This window comes from Balaenoptera acutorostrata, chromosome 6 (assembly GCF_949987535.1).
Source record: "Balaenoptera acutorostrata chromosome 6, mBalAcu1.1, whole genome shotgun sequence".
Lineage (NCBI taxonomy): Eukaryota > Metazoa > Chordata > Mammalia > Artiodactyla > Balaenopteridae > Balaenoptera > Balaenoptera acutorostrata.
This window is the reverse complement of record NC_080069.1, coordinates 98,253,879-98,270,505: the sequence shown is the minus strand read 5'-3', so window position 1 is coordinate 98,270,505 and position 16,627 is coordinate 98,253,879.

Sequence of the window (16,627 nt, the reverse complement as noted above, 5' to 3'; positions counted from 1 at the left end):
AGAGGCAAGAGGGACAAGTGACAGGAAATTATAACCATCTCATAATTTAATCTGTCTCATTTAATTCTGGTATCATCACCATGATTACCTGTCCTTCATCTGACAGATAACCCACTGTGATGCAGATCTGATTCTGTACTGGAAAGATTCCCTGGTGTAGTTGAAAGAGTATAAGGGCTGGAAACAGAAGCCCCGGATTAGAATTATGGCTCCTTTACCGACCAGCTGTGTAACCTTGAAAAAGCCACTTAACAACACTGATTCCTAGCTTGCTCAACTATAAAGAAGGAATACCTCCCTCCCAGGGATGTTGTGACCATCCTGAGACACAGATGTGAAAGCTCTTGGGAAATCACAGAGCTCTGTGAAAATGCTAATACCACTGCCCTCTTGCTATACTGGGATAAAGAGGTTATCATTCCCCTTGGCATTAACTTTGCAATGGGGATCCACCCAGATTTGGATTTCATTTTTGCATCGTATTAAGAGAGTCTCAATAATGTGTCTTTTGATAAAATTGTACTACATGAAACAAAGTGCCTTGTCTTTCTACATTTACCTGTTTCCCCAAGCAAATGAGGTTGTTCCAAACCACACTCTGCCGCTAGAGGGAGCTCATCCTTTAGCATCAAAGAAGTCATTCAGCTCAAACTCAAAATAGAGATCATCTATTAGGGGAGACAAAAACATGGAGAGGGTTGCTTGGCTTGGTGGTGGTGGTGGTGTGTGTGTGTGTGTATTCTAATCATTATTCATCATTAGTCCAAGAGTAAAATCTGTGCAGTTAGACAGACTAGAGTTCAAAATCCCAGGGTCACCATTTCTTAGCGTATGGACTTGGGCAACGGACTTAATTTCTCGGAGCCTAAGTTCCTTCATCATGCCTACCTGATGGTGATGATTATATGAGATATTAGACACAGTGTCCAGCGAGTACCGAGCACAGAATTGGAACTCCATAAATTTTAGAATCCTTTCCTTTTCCCATTCTGTTACAAATAACAATAATTGAGAAATATATTTAAGTGACATTGAAAGGCAAACAGGAGAAAACAGAGTGGAGAGAGGCATGAAGGGATGGCAAATGCGCTTGGTGTTAGACGTGGACGTCCCTCATCCTCACAGCTGCTGAGTGAAGGCATCCATAGATGTGGACACCGTTTTACAAGCCCCCTGGCTAGACTAGGCAGTCACAAACAGATGGGCAGCTCGGAGTAACTGCAAAATGAAGCAGGCATATGGACCGCAACTATGGCTCCTTCTCCTTCTGTCGGAGCCATTCCCCTCAGTCCTGCAGTCATTACCCTGAGGTGGGAGGGGGAAAATGCTATTTAATCGATTTCATGTCACCCTATCTTATGTTTCCAAAATCACCATATCAATCCTGCCTTGTATCTCCACAGCGCCTCCTCTTTTAGTATTCTAGCAAATGGCTCTGACAAAGGTTAAGCCGAGACCCTGCCAACACAACTGGTGGAAAAAAGAAGACTTGAGTCAAACAACCGGGTTCCTTTGACCGAATTCCAAATATTTGATAGGGCGATTCTTCTTGTCTGAATTCACCTTTTTTTTCTTTTTTACTAAACCAACAGAATCAAATAGATCTTTTGGTTCCTCTTAGACAGAAGGAAGGGGAAATTCACATTTGTTAAGCACCTGCTGTGTGCCAGGCTCTGTGATGGGCATGTCACTAACACTGCCACATAACACTCACAACCCTGTGAGGAAGAAATGCTCGTCTCTGCTTTCCTGGTGTGGCACCTGAGGTTCAGAGAGGTTGAGTAACTTGCCTGAGGTCACACAGTTAAGTGTATGGGAAAACCAGGTCCGGAGCTTTTAGGTGCTAGACACCGAAGTCTGAGTTTTTCCAACAAGTACACACCAAATACGATAAAAGTCTCTCTGAAAGCTTCCACTTTCAAATGTCCCTGTGTGATATGCCCCTTTTTAGATCGCAACCGTCTCAATTCTAAGTCTTTCTTGAGTTTTCCTTGTTATAAAATTTTCCCATTTAACCCACCCTCAAACGATCTTACTCTCTTTATTCTCTGTAACAATGCCCCACAAAAGGTAAGAATAGCTTGTTTCACAAGCAAAGAAACTGAGGCTAGGAGTGACTTAACCATCTAAGGCCACTCAGTTGGCATGCCTGGAACCATAGGAAAACAACTTTCTCTCATGTAGAAACTGCCTCTAGGCTGAGCTGGAAGAGCTCCACAGTGTCCAGGACTTCTGAATACAGAATCCAGGAGTCTAGCTTGAAACTGGAGTGTCATCCTCAACGCTTTTCTGAACCCTTATCTCAATACCAATTAAACATATCTGAATTAGCCTCTGTCTCCACTGCCAGTGCCCCATGTCAGGCTCTCATCTGGATCCCTGCACAAGTCTGCCACCTGCTGGTCTAACCTCCAATCCTCCCTGGTCAACCCAACTCCTCACTGTCAAAGAGGACTCTTTAAAAAATTAACTCCGGGTTTCCCTGGTGGCGCAGTGGTTAAGAATCTGCCTGCCAATGCAGGGGACATGGGTTTGAGCCCTGGTCTGGGAAGATCTGACATGCCGCGGAGCAACTAAGCCCCTGTGCCACAACTACTGAGCCTGTGCTCTAGAGCCCACGAGCCACAACTGCTGAGCCCGTGCACCTAGAGCCTGTGCTCCACAACAAGAGAAGCCACCGCAGTGAGAAGCCCCCACTCGCCACAACTAGAGAAAGCCCACGCGCAGCAACAAAGACCCAATGCAGCCAAAAATAAATAAATAAAAAATTTTAAATTATATATATATTATATATTTTTTTATATAGCAGGTTCTTATTAGTCATCCATTTTATACACATCAGTGTATACACGTCAATCCCAATCGCCCAATTCATCACACCACCACCACCACCACCCTGCCGCTTTCCCCACTTGGTGTCCATACATTTGTTCTCTACATCTGTGTCTCAATTTCTGCCCTGCAAACCAGTTCATCTGCACCATTTTTCTAGGTTCCACATATATGCATAAATATACGATATTTGTTTTTCTCTTTCTGACTTACTTCAGTCTGTGTGGCAGTCTCTAGATCCAGCCACGTCTCAACAAATGACCCAGTTTCGTTCCTTTTTATGGCTGAGGAATATTCCATTGTATATATGTACCACATCTTCTTTATCCATTAGTCGGTTGATGGGCATTTAGGTTGCTTCCATGACCTGGCTATTGTAAATAGTGCTGCAATGAACATTGGGGTGCATGCGTCTTTTTGAATTATGGTTTTCTCTGGGTATAGGCCCAGTAGTGGGGTTGCTGGATCATATGGTAATTCTATTTTTAGTCTTTTCAGGAACCTCCGTACTGTTCTCCATAGTGGCTGTATCAATTTACATTCCCACCAACAGTGCAAGAGGATTCCCTTTTCTCCACAACCTCTCCAGCATTTGTTGTTTGTAGATTTTCTGATGATGCCCATTCTAACTGGTGTGAGGTGATACCTCATTGTAGTTTTGATTTGCATTTCTCTAACAAAAAAATTAACTCCATCAAGTCAAATGTCTGATGAAAACAATGACACCCCCATCATCACCAAGGAAAGCCATTATTCCTTAACCTGAAAAATAGCCTCCTTTATATTCTGACCCAGGCTGCCTCTCTAACCTCACCAGTTTCATCCAACACCACCAACCCCTCCCACTCAATTGCTTAATGAAGCAATATAGTATTGTGTCTATAGCTAATGCTAATCCATTCTCCACTTCTTCCTTTTAGTAATGGAACCCTTGAGTTTTCACTAAGTACAAGGTCTCCCTTGCAGATAGCTGTGACCAAGTGACCAGGCTGTGACCAACCAGATGTAAGGGAAAATGATGTGTGCTACTTCTGGGTTATGCCATTAAAAAGAAGATTCTTGCTCTTCACTTTTTATTTGTTCTCAGGGGTGAGAAAATATATGTATTGGTAATAAACCAGCTTTGACCATGTAGATGAGGACAATACCCTGGGGGTTGATGCAGCAATAAGACAGAAGGAACTTGGGTCCCTGAGGGTCAGCAGAGTATACCACCATTGTGCTTGGTTTGGGCTTCCCTGGAGATAAGGATTCCACTGCATTTATTTCAGAGGTGATTCCAAGAAACACCACTAGGGAGTGGGGAAGTGAAACAGAGAAGGGAAAGAAACCAATGAAGTCTACTTATTACCATATGGGCCGCTGGAGCTCAGTCACAGTGGGGGATACTGCGAGAATGAAGAATGTGACTCAGAGTTATCCTGCCCAAGGATCGAGGGAGCTGGGGTATTTATATACCAACACTTGTGGAAATTGATTGAGGGATACTGGAGGAAGGGAGCATTCATTCCCTGGTAACTTGAGCTGTCTCACTCCAGGCAGAGTGCTCTGGGGACAGAGAGAGCCCTCAGGCAGGCACAGGTATTAGAAGGTAGATGATCTGACTGGACAGAAATGGTAAGTCTTGAGGGGACTTGACTACCTCACTGTACAGCTGTGTCTGCTACACTCACCCACCTCTCCATCCCTTTGTCCTGGCTTGGAATTTTAGGAAAGAGAGAAATAAAACTATCTTCTTAAGTCACCATTATTTAGTTTCTGTTAATGCATACATCTCTGTTAATCAACAACCTACTTTACACAATAGCATGAGACTACCTGCATTCAAAGCCCATCTCTGCCACTTATTAGATGCAAGGGACTGAACTTTTCTGGCCCCCAGTTTCTCCTTCTGGGAAATGGGTCTATGTATAATACTTCTTCGTGGGGCTGGTTTTTAAGGGTACACGGAATGATACATGCCAAGCACCCAGCACACGTCCCGGCCCAGAGTGAGCCAGCTGCTATTCTTGTTTCACTCCTAGGACCCCTTTTCAAAAGCTGCTCTTGAATTTCCTTTGGTAGTCCACAGAGTCTCCAGGACTGGTCCCTCCAAAGACAGAACACAATAGGCTGTCCCAGACCAGCGCCAAAGAATGTTATCAGCAGAGGCTCAATCTGCTTAGATGCTGCTGCCCCAGAGTCAAAAAGAAACTGGGACCAAAAGCCAGAGCCCAAGATCAAAGCCAGGAAATGACAGCCAATCTAGGAAGAAAATGACAGGAAAAGAGACCAGGCCACAGGGAAGCCAGGAGAGGAGGGAGGAGATAGCAGCACTTCTGGAGTTTACATCAGAGGTTCCCCAGGCTGCTGAGCTTCTGTGGCCCAAGCATCCAGCCAGGCAGCAAGGAGCCAGCACCCCACAAGTTCTTGCGAATGAGCAAGCAGGTGGTCCTGGAAGTGGCCTGGCTGGTTCCCAGCTCTGCTCAGTTAGCACCTCCCTCATCATGCACCCTGGACATCTGCAGAGGGCTGGCCCTCACCCCCTCCTGTTTCCCTCCCCATTCCCCCAGCGCCCATGGGAGCAGAGAACAGACCCCTGAAGCCCAGAAGCAGCAACTCCTGCCTTGCAAAGACCAGTCAATGGGGACCAGGAATCAGTTACAATTGCAGGGCTGCCCAGGGTAAATATCTGATGCCTCCTGATGGCATCGAGAGAGAAATGACTGCAAGCAAGTGCTCTGTCATTAAGATTAGTTGAAATTGAACCTAGGGGGTTATTGTTTTAACTGTTACTGTCCACGGGTGCTATCACAGACACAGAACTGGTCATTAATAATAATTATTCAGCCCACTTCTACGGAGCACTTCCCTGAGCCAGGCTCTGTATTAGCCCAGGGTCTCAGAGACTAGGAGACAGGCTCCAGGACTTTGATTAAATCATTCCAACTGCGGAGCAGCCAAGCAACCAAGTGTGTGATCAGCCAGTGATTTTTTAAACATTGACTGATAGTAAGTACCTGGATCTACAAATTTGCAGCTTCCTGGGCCTCACTCCCAGTGACTTAATCCAGGACCTGCATTTTTGTTAAATAGACTTTATTTTTTGGAAAAGTTTTAAATTTACAAAAAAATTGGGAGGATAGTACAGGGAGTTCCTATACACCCTCTCCCCAGTTTCCTCTATCATTAACATCTTATGTTCCCATAATACATTTATTAAAATTTATGAACCAATGTTGATACATTTTTATTTACCAAAGGCCAAAGTTTATTCAGATTTCCTCAGTTTTTACCTAGTGTCTCTTTCTGTTCCAGAATCCCATCAAGAAAGCACATCACATTTAGTCATCATGTCTCCTTAGGCTCCTCTTGGCTGTGACAATTTCCTAGATTTTCCTGTTTTTGATGACCTTGACAGTTGTGAGGGGAGCTGGGCAGGTGTTTTGTAGGTTGCCCTTCTATTGGAATGTATCTGATGCTTTTCTCATGATTAGACTGCGGCTACGGATGTGGGGAGGGAAACCACAGAGGTAAAGTGCCCTTCTCATCACATCATATCCAGGGTGCATACAGTCAACATGACTTATCACTGTTGATACTGACTTTGATCACCTGACGGAGGTAGTGTTTTTCAATTTTCTCAGCTGTAAAGTTACTCTTTTTTTTCAATCATTTCCCTACTTTACTGTTTGGAGGGAAGTCATTATGTGCAGCCCCCACTTTAAAAATGGGGAGTTGTTGGCCCTACTACCCAAAGCAATCTACAGATTTAATGCGATCCCTATCAAATTACCCATGACATTTTTCACAGAACTAGAACAAATAATCCTAAAATTTATAAGGAACCATAAAAGACCCAGAATTGCCAAAGCAAACCTGAGGAAAAAGAACAAAGCAGGAGGCATAACCCTCCCAGACTTCAGATAATACTACAAAGCTACAGTAATCAAAACAGTGTGATATTGGCACAAAACCAGACATATGGATCAATGGAACAGAATGGAGAGCCCAGAAATAAACCCACACACTTATGGTCGATTAATCTTCTACAAAGGGAGCAAGAGTATACAATGGAGAAAAGGGGAAAGAATGTACACTGGAGAAAAGACAGTCTCTTCAGCAAGTGGTGCTGGGAAAGTTGGACAGCCTCATGTAAATCAATGAAGTTAGAGCACACCATACACAAAAATAAACTCAAAATGGCTTAAAAACTTAAATATAAGACATGACACCATAAAACTCCTAGAAGAGAGCATAGGCAAAACATTCTCTGGCATAAATTGTACCGATGCCTTCTTTCTCCCAAGGCAATAGAAATAAAAGCAAAAATAAGCAAGTGGGACCTAGTCAAATTTACAAGCTTTTGTACAGCAAAGGAAACCATAAATAAAACGAGAAGATAACCTACAGACTGCGAGAAATATTTGCAAATGAAGCAACTGACAAGGGCTTAATTTCCAAAATATACACACAGCTCATACAACTCAACAACAAAAAACAAACAACCCAATCGAAAAATGGGCAGAAGACGTAAATATACATTTCTCCAAAGAAGACATACAGATGGTTAACATGAAAAGATGTTCACCGTTGCTAATTATTAGAGAAATGCAAGCCAAAACTACAATGAGCTACCACCTCACACCAGTCAGAATGGCCATCATTAAAAAGTCTACAAATAACAAATGCTGGAGAGGGTGTGGAGAAGAGAACCCTCCTACACTGTTGGTGGGAATGTAAGTTGGTACAGCCACTATGGAGAACAGTATGGAGATTCCTTAAAAAACTAAAAATAGAGTTGCCATATGACCCAGCAATCCCATTCCTAGGCATACATCCGGACAAAACTATAATTCAAAAAGATACATGCACCCCAATGTTCATTGCAGCACTTTAACAATAGCCAAGACATGCAAGCAACCTAAATGTCCATCTACAGATGAATGGATAAAGAAGATGTGGTACATATATATACAATGGAATATTACTCAGCCATTAAAAAGGATGAAATAATGCCATTTGCAGCAACATGGATGGACCTAGAGATTATCATACTAAGTGAAGTAAGTCAGACAAAGACAAATATCATATGATATCACTTATATGTGGAAGCTAAAAAAACGATACAAATAAACTTATTTACAAAACAGAAACAGACTCACAGTCTTCAAAAACAAACTTATGATTACCAAAGGAGAAAGGTCGGGGGGAGGGATAAATTAGGAGGTTGGGATTAACATATACACACTACTATATATAAAATAGATAATTAACAAGGACCTACTGTATAGCACAGGGAACTCTACTCAATACTCTGTAATAACCTATTTGGGTATAGAATCTGGAAAAGAATAGATATATGTATATGTATAACTAAATCATATTGCTGTACACCTGAAACTAACACAACATTGCAAATCAACTATAAAATATTTTAAAATTTTTATATACAATAAATATAAAATAAATAAAATTTTAATTAATATAAAATAAAATTTTAAATAAATAAATAGATAAATAAAATAAAAAGGCAAAACAAAAGAAATGGACACATTTACAAAAGTTGCTAAATTGAATTCATTCATTAATTCCATATGTGTATTGAGTTTCTCTTGCCATCAGCCAGGCATTGGGCAGGTACTAGTGATGAAACACTGATGAAAGAAACAGACATGGCCCTGCCCTCAAGGGGCTTACAGTCTCATGGATGCCTATCACGACCCACATGCTGCATCTGAGTCACAGCTGAAGAGAGTAATGTCTCTTTGCAAGAACACAGGTTTCAGGGTGATGCAGGGGCAAGAGTCAAGCCTGGTCTTTACTCTTACTGGCAGTGTGACCTCAAGAAAGTAGTTCAGTCCATTTCCTCTTTTACAGATACTAATAATGCTTTCCTCACAAGCTTGTTCAGTCATTCCTTTTTTCAACAAACATGATTGGATGTCTGCTATGTGGAGGAACTGGGGTCATAAACATGAAAAATATAGTCTCTGGCTTTCCAGAGCTCATTGCAGGGGAGACAGACATATAATCTGCTGAGAAATTTCCTGCTCTATCTCCCCAGGGCCTGTTTGGTACATAACAGGTATGCACAAGAAATATTTTCCAAATGGATAAATGTAAATAAAAATGCCATAAGGCTGTGTGTTAAGTGTATGCCAGCATAGATAGCCATTCATTTACTCAGTCATTGGTTCAAAATTATTTACTGAGCATCTACTCTGTGCCAGTCACTATACTAGACTAGACCATGGGAAGACAGGAGTGGACAAAACAAAGACCCATGGAATCTTTGCCCTGATGCAGTTTTCATTCCACTGGAGCTAAATGGATGATAAACAAATAAGTAAATCAATGCATAACTTTCTACCAGGTAGTACTGTGCTATGAAGAAAAATAGAGCAGGATAAGGAATCAGAGAAGGAGGAGGTGGTTGGACCAATCAGGATACATTGAGTTGGCACTGCAGAAACAAACAATGCCAACATCGCAGGGGCTTTGCATGACATAAGTCTATATTTTGTTCTCATGGGGTCTGCTGTGGGTGTGGACGAGGAGGCTCGAATGCTGGGTTCCTGCTCAGCCTTCTGGACTTACCTCCTCCGACCTTCCCTGTTCCACCACCTGGGTTGGAAGCTGCCGCTGTGTGCTGCCCCACAGTCCCGCTCAGGGTCCACCAATTTCCAGTGCTGTCAGCCTCAGTACAACGATCCAGGGCCCACCAGGACAGGTGAGGAGAGAACCCGAGAGGCAAGCACCCACAGCCCAGTGTCACATGTGGCACTTCTGCTCCAGGTTCACTGGCCGGAACTAGCCAGCCGCCACACCGAAATTCCAGAACTCAGAGAAACATGATCTTTTGAGCCCACAGAACTTGAGGAGAAACCAATATGCTTTTTTTCCCCCTAGCATCATTGAGCTAAATTAATCAATATTTGTGAACATTAGTAATAGTCTAATGTCTACGAAGGATTTCTTTTTAAACACATGGTCATGAAGGCCTCTTGGAGGAGGTGATTTTTTAGCAAAGTCTGAAATGAAATAAGTCACGCAGAAATCTGGGGAAAGAATGTTCCAACCTGAGAGAACAGCCAATGCAAAGGTCCTGAGCTGGGTAGGCTTGGCATGTTCAAAGCTGTCAGAGTGGCAGAATGTTGGGAAGTTCAGAAGCCTCAAACAGAGGATATTTGATCTAGGGCTTACAGAATGAACAGGAGTTTGCCAGACCTAAAAGTGGTAGTGTGTTCCAGATAGAAGCAGAGTAGGGGCAATGACAGTGTGAGGACAAGATGAGATTATATGGTCAAGAGTGCTTTATAAAGCAGAAAGCGCTCTTACTCACCAAGAAGCCATACAGAAGAGGGAGCAAAACTACTAGAACAAATGGTAAAGAAAGCCGAAGAATCTGGGAGGTAGCTTTGTCAGGGAAAATAAACTTATGAGAGATTAAAGGAAATCAGTGACAAACATTGGCATTAGTAATAGAGATGTAGCCTTCATCTGAGAGGTCCTTTTGGTGCTCTAGAATATTTGGAGAAAGTTGTGGAACCTGTACATACTTGATCAAAACCACTTTGTTGCTGGTTCTGCTGCCATTGCACCTGCTGCCACTTTACAAGAAAACTCAGGGGAAATCATGATAGGAGAGTAAGCATCATACTAGAAACTAGTCTGATTAGATGCATATTAGTTCAGGTCCTCCAGAGACACAGAGCCAATGGGGGAGGGGGGAGAGAGGGAGAGAGAGAGAGGGAGAGAGGTGATGAGGAATTGGCTCATGTGATTATGGAGGCTGAGAAGCCCCACAACCTGCCGTCCGCAAACTGAAGACCAACCTAGCAAAGCCAATGGTGTAAGTTCCAATCCAATTCCAAAGGTCTGAGAACTAAGAACACAGATGGTACAAGTCCCAGCCTGTAGGCAAAACACTGATGTCCCAGCTCAAGTAGTCAGGCAGAGGGAGAGTATTACCCCCTTCTTCCACCTCTTTGCTCTGTTCAGGCTCTCAATGGACTGGATGATGCCCGGCCAAATTGGGGAGGGAAATCGGCTTTATTGAGTCCACTAATTCAAATGCTCATCACATTCAGAAACATTTTCACCAGACACACCCAGAAATTAGCATCTATTCTGGAAACCCCATGGTCTAGTCCAGTTGACACATAAGGTTAATCATCACAAGATGCCAGTTCCCAAAGAAAGACATGAACAAGTTAACCCATCCTTCAGAGCCAAAGTTGACAGTCCTGGGCTCAGGAAAACCAGAGAACCGATATTGACCCCCCAGGGACCTATATCTCCATACTAGGAAAAATTGGCAAGTGGTTACCTTTACGGAAGCAATAGAACATGGAGGTCAATAATACAAGGCAGATCTGGTCCCATCTCATCTCTGCCATTTACTACATGTATGTCCTTGGACAATCACTTCCCTCTCTCAGCTTACTTCCTCATCTGTAAATTGAAAATGATAATAATAATACTATCTTCCTCAAAAAGCTGTGATGAGAATTCAAAGATAATGCATGTAAAACACTCAATAAATATTAGTTATTATGGATACATTTAAATATTATTCTTGGGCTTCCCCGGCGGCACAGTGGTTAAGAATCCACCTGCCAATGCAGGGGACACGGGTTTGAGCCCTGGTCTGGGAAGATCCCACATGCCGTGGAACAACTAAGCCCGTGCACCACAACTACTGAGCCTGCACTCTAGAGCCCGTGAGCCACAACTACTGAGCTCACGAGCCTCAACAACTGAAGCCCGCGCGCCTAGAGCTGGTGCTCCGCAACAAGAGAAGCCACCGCAATGAGAAGCCCGTGCACCACAATAAAGAGTAGCCCCCGCTCACCGCAACTAGAGAAAGCCCGTGCACAGCAACGAAGACCCAACGCAGCCAAAAATAGATAAATTAATTAATTAAATAAATTATAAATAAATAAATATTATTCTTAAGAATCCTATTACAGTTAGAAAAGGGTTGGTAGAAAGTTTGAGAAGAAAATGTATAATGACAGGATTAAATTGCAGATATTCAAATTGTGACAGAAGGAGGAAGGGAGAAAGAATTCAACTTTATTAAGCACTAACCATGTGACACACACTCTTAGACCCTTTAAATCCGTAGTCTCATTCACTGCTCACAACTCTCTCTGAAGAGTGAATTAGGAACTTATTGTCTTCATTTTTCAGAGGCCAAATTTCAGGAAAGTTCAGTAACTTGTTCAAGGTCACAAAACTCCTAAATGGTATTTTTTTTTCTGACTGCTAAAACCTGTTCTCTTTCCATTACAGCCAATATGTTCCTGTATGTTACCAATATTCTTGCTGTTATTCTCAATACTAAGGTTAATCATTAACCTCTCAAAAAACACATCCAAAGTCAACTCTCTAGGCTCAAGAGCAATTCATTTCAAGGATAAGTGTGATTCTTGGTAATGAGGTTTTCAAGAAAATCATAGCTCTTACTAGCAATGTAACTTGGGGGAGAATTCCCTAAACTCTCAGAGCCTTTATTTGTTCACCTGCAAAATGGTGATCATAATACTTCGCAAAGTTGTTATGTAGATTAAATGAGATTATACTGGGATATGGGAAAGCACCCAGCATAGTGCCTGTTTTTTTTTTAATAAATTTATTTGTTTATTTATTTATGGCTGCATTGGGTCTTCGTTGTTGCGCGTGGGCTTTCTCTATTTGTGGTGAGCGGGGGCTACCCTTCATTGTGGTGCGCGGGCTTCTCATTGCAGTGGCTTCTCTTGTTGTGGAGCACAGGCTCTAGGCACGCAGCCTTCAGTAGTTGTGGCACGTAGGCTGTGTAGTTGTGGCTTGTGGTTTCTAGAGCACAAGCTCAGTAGTTGTGGCGCACGGGCTTAGTTGCTCCACGACATGTGGGATCTTGCCAGACCAGCACTCGAACCCGTGTCCCCTGCATTGGCAGCAGGATTCTTAAACACTGCACCACCAGGGAAGTCCCAGTGACTGTTTTTTAATCTGAGTCTTCAAATCAGTCCTACTGAAATATTGGGCTGGCCAAAAAGTTCATTCGGGTTTTTCCGTTTGCAAATCCCTTACAGTGAGAAACGATTAAAATGATAACCTAACTTCTAATAGCCACGGTTACCTTTGTAGCTGTAAAAAAAAATGTTTCCTTGAACAAATTCTTTTGAGGAATTAAGAAAGCAAGGGACTTCATCTTTCCTTTTCCAAGTTAAGATTAAACAGAAAGAATAAACAGTAGAAACTAAACTAAGTTCATAACCCAATATTATAAATTTCTTATTTTTACCTACCACGGAATGTGTTTCACTTTTGCTGTGAGTATGTAGGGGATATCCAAAAAAAAAATGCACACACTGGATTTGTTAAAATAATATCTATGTTGAACTTGTTAGCTTTTAAAATTGACTATTATTTGGGATTAAGGCAGGAATCCTAATACAGATATCAAAAATATCTCCCAGATGTACAAAATCAGTGCTTTCCAGAGTTGCCCGATGTTAAGAATCACCTGGAGAGCTGATTCATTCCCTCTAGTGTGGGAGCAAGAAATCCGTGCTTTCACGAGCACTCCAGATTATTCTTAAAACCAGGCAAATTAGGAAAATACTATTCAAACCCAACTTGCGAATTTCAAGATGTATCACCTCCCCCATGAGTCTACTAATTTTGTCCTCAAGTATTTTCGGCAATGCAGCTACCAAATCATTAGACAATTCCCTAATGTGACTAACAATTAACTTCTAAAAAGAAAAGTACTGCTATAATTAATTTCAGAAAAGAAAGCACAAAATGAAAACTGTCTGTCTCTCTGAGCAGTGAAGAAAATCCTCTGACCGGGTTGGAGTGGAGAAGCCCACTTGGAGCAGAGAAAGTGATCCAGTGCGTCTCTTTGACCAGGTGATTTCAATCAGGTCCTACCTGCCACCCAGGTAAGTGTTTTGCAACATTAGTAACTCTTGTCATCGAGCCAGAAAGAAAGTATCACAAGAACAGGGCAGAAGGAGATGACTGAAGGGGAAGAAATTATGAACAACTGAACTAAATGAAGCTAATGAACATTCACACAATATCCTAGGATTTACAGAGCCCTTTGTACAAGCATCTTCTCATTTAACCTTTACAACAATTCTGTGAGGTAAATGCTCCTCACTCGACAGTCACGGAAATCAAGGCTCAAGCTAATTATCAACTAGTCCCTGGACACTCGGTTTTTCAGATTCTAGTTTCCTGGCTCTTTCAACACTTGGAGCTGCTTTGACAGGCAATATTGGACTAGAGGGAAGGGATTTCTAGGGAGGAATGCAATGAAGAGGGCAACTGGCATGAATCAAGCAGGATAAAATATAAGTAGAAGAAAAAGTTGAGGACTTTTTAGCAGACACCAAGACAGAGGGCATTGGAGAATTCAGAAAGTGAAAGCGACCAGTGACTGCAAATCAGCCTCATAAATCTTGAAGCTGTGCTAGGGTTAGAGCTTGTCAGGGCAGACCCAACACTGAAAGGTCCTCAGCAAGAGGGAGAATATTCCCATTATTCTCACCAGGTGCCAGCCCCAAGAGCACAAGGGGTGCAGCCGACCTACAGGGTCACTGAAGGGTCATCACTCTGAATGTGCTGCCCTGGGCCTGAAGGCCGTAAATCAGAGACAGACGTGCAGGGCTGTGGGGCCGGAAGGTCCCCTCCGGGGTCTCTGCTCCAGCCCCCTGGCCACTGTCCTGACCCAGTCCTTCTCAACTCTGCCCTGGTCTCTTGACTGGTCTCCCTGCCTCCAGCCTCTCACACTGTCTGCGAGGTATCAGTATCATTTCAAACTGCAACCTGAGGACTCAACCGGATTCCTCCAGTAAAAGACATCTAGTCACTCACATGATGCCTGAGATGTGGTTAAGTGTCGCAGTTAATAACTCCAGCACTAGAGTCAGATGGCCTGGGTTCAAATCCCAGGTCCCCTCCCACTAGCCGTGGATCCTTAAGAATTTACTTATCCTCTCTGAGCTTCCTCTGTGAAAAGGGGATAATGGGGGTACCAGCAGTACCTGCCTCACGGCCTGTAGTGAAGCACTTTGCACAATGCCTGGTAAGTGGTACCTGATGAGTAAATGGTGGCTGTCATTACTGCCATCGAAAACAGTAACCCCAGGAAGATATATCTGGATTGTTTGCCCAGCACATCCTTAGCTAGCAATTGTCCCAGTACAGAATGAACTCCTGGCCACCACAAAATGACTCTGGGCCTCCATCTACCAGTGGTTCATTCATTCAGCAGTTTTTAAGGGCCTACTAGCAGCCCGAAACTGTTGTCAGTGCTAGGGAATCTCTGTTTTTTAGTTTTGTTTTTCCATAAAAATTGTATATATTTAAAGTGTACAACATGATGTCTTGATATACACACACACTGTAAAATGATTACTACAGTCAAGCTAACTGACACATCACCTCACAGTTACCCTTTTTTTGTAGTGAGAACACTTAAGATCTACTCTGTTAAATTTCAAGTATATAATACAGTATCTTAACCATAGTTACCGTGCTGTACCTTAGATCGCTATAACTTATTCATCCCGCAAAACTGAAATTTCGTACCCTTTGACTGACATCTCCTCTTTTTCTCCACCCTTCCCCACTCTGGTAACCGCCATTCTACTCTCTGCTTCTATGAATTTGACTGTTTTGGATTCCACATATAAGTGAGATCATGTGGTATTTTTCTTTCACTGCTTATTTCCTTTAGCGTAACGTCTTCTAGGTTCATCCATGTTGTTGGAAATGGCAAGATTCCTTCTTTTTTAAGGGTAAATAGTATTCCATGTGTGTGTTGTATGTGTGTGTGTATCACAATTTCTTTATCCATTCATCTATCAACAGACAATTAGGTTGTTATCATATCTTGGCTGTTGTGAATAATGCTGCAAAGAACATGGGATTGTGGGTATCTCTTCAAGATTCTGATTTTATTTCCTTTGGATATGTGCATTGCTGGATCCTGAAATGCACTGCTGGATGATGTGGTAGTTTTATTTTTAATTTTTTGAGGAATCTCCATACTGTTTTCCATAATGGCTGTACCAATTTACACTTCCATCAACGGCGTAAAGGGTTCCTTTTCTCCACAGGAGAAAGAGAGCCAAGAACATTACAGAGAAATTGTAATGGCCAGGCCTGGATGTGGCAATGTCATTTCCATCCATAGGGTTCCTAGGAAGAGCACATGCAATGGTAACCATGCAGCCAGGCCCTGCTAGAGAAGTAACTGGAAAAGTAGAAGGTGTTGCTTCCTAAGAAGTGAGTAGGGTGTGATTAAAAGAGTTAAGAGGAGGGCAGTTCCCTCCAGCCCAGCTGTCCGGGAGAAGAACGGGTAGCATTTCTCTCTTCGATGGTCAGTCCTGCATTTCTGAGCAGTGCAGTTCTCTACCCACAAGGGAGAGGGAAGGCTGGATAAGCTCAGCTTCAAGCAGAAGCCCGCCTTGCCCAAAGGCTTCTGCCCATCATCAGACTGCTCTCCCGCAGGCAGGAGCCAAGCAACTACTAAAGTGGAAGGTTCTGGGTCCCTCCTTGTCTTCATGCTTTCAGGGCCCTGGCCTTCCTTCCACAGTGGTAGCTGCTGCAGAACAGGGCTGTTAATCTTCAGGATAAGAGTAACAGGCAGAAGGGCAGCCTCGGTGCAAAGGTTCCTGACTCTGATTCACAGCCAGGGCTAATAGCAATAACTATAATGCCCAACACTTACAAAATAAGGCTTCGGTACTCACCTCTAATAAATTATTGACTGCCTCTCTTTTCCCACCCCCAGCTTCCATTCTCACTCTTA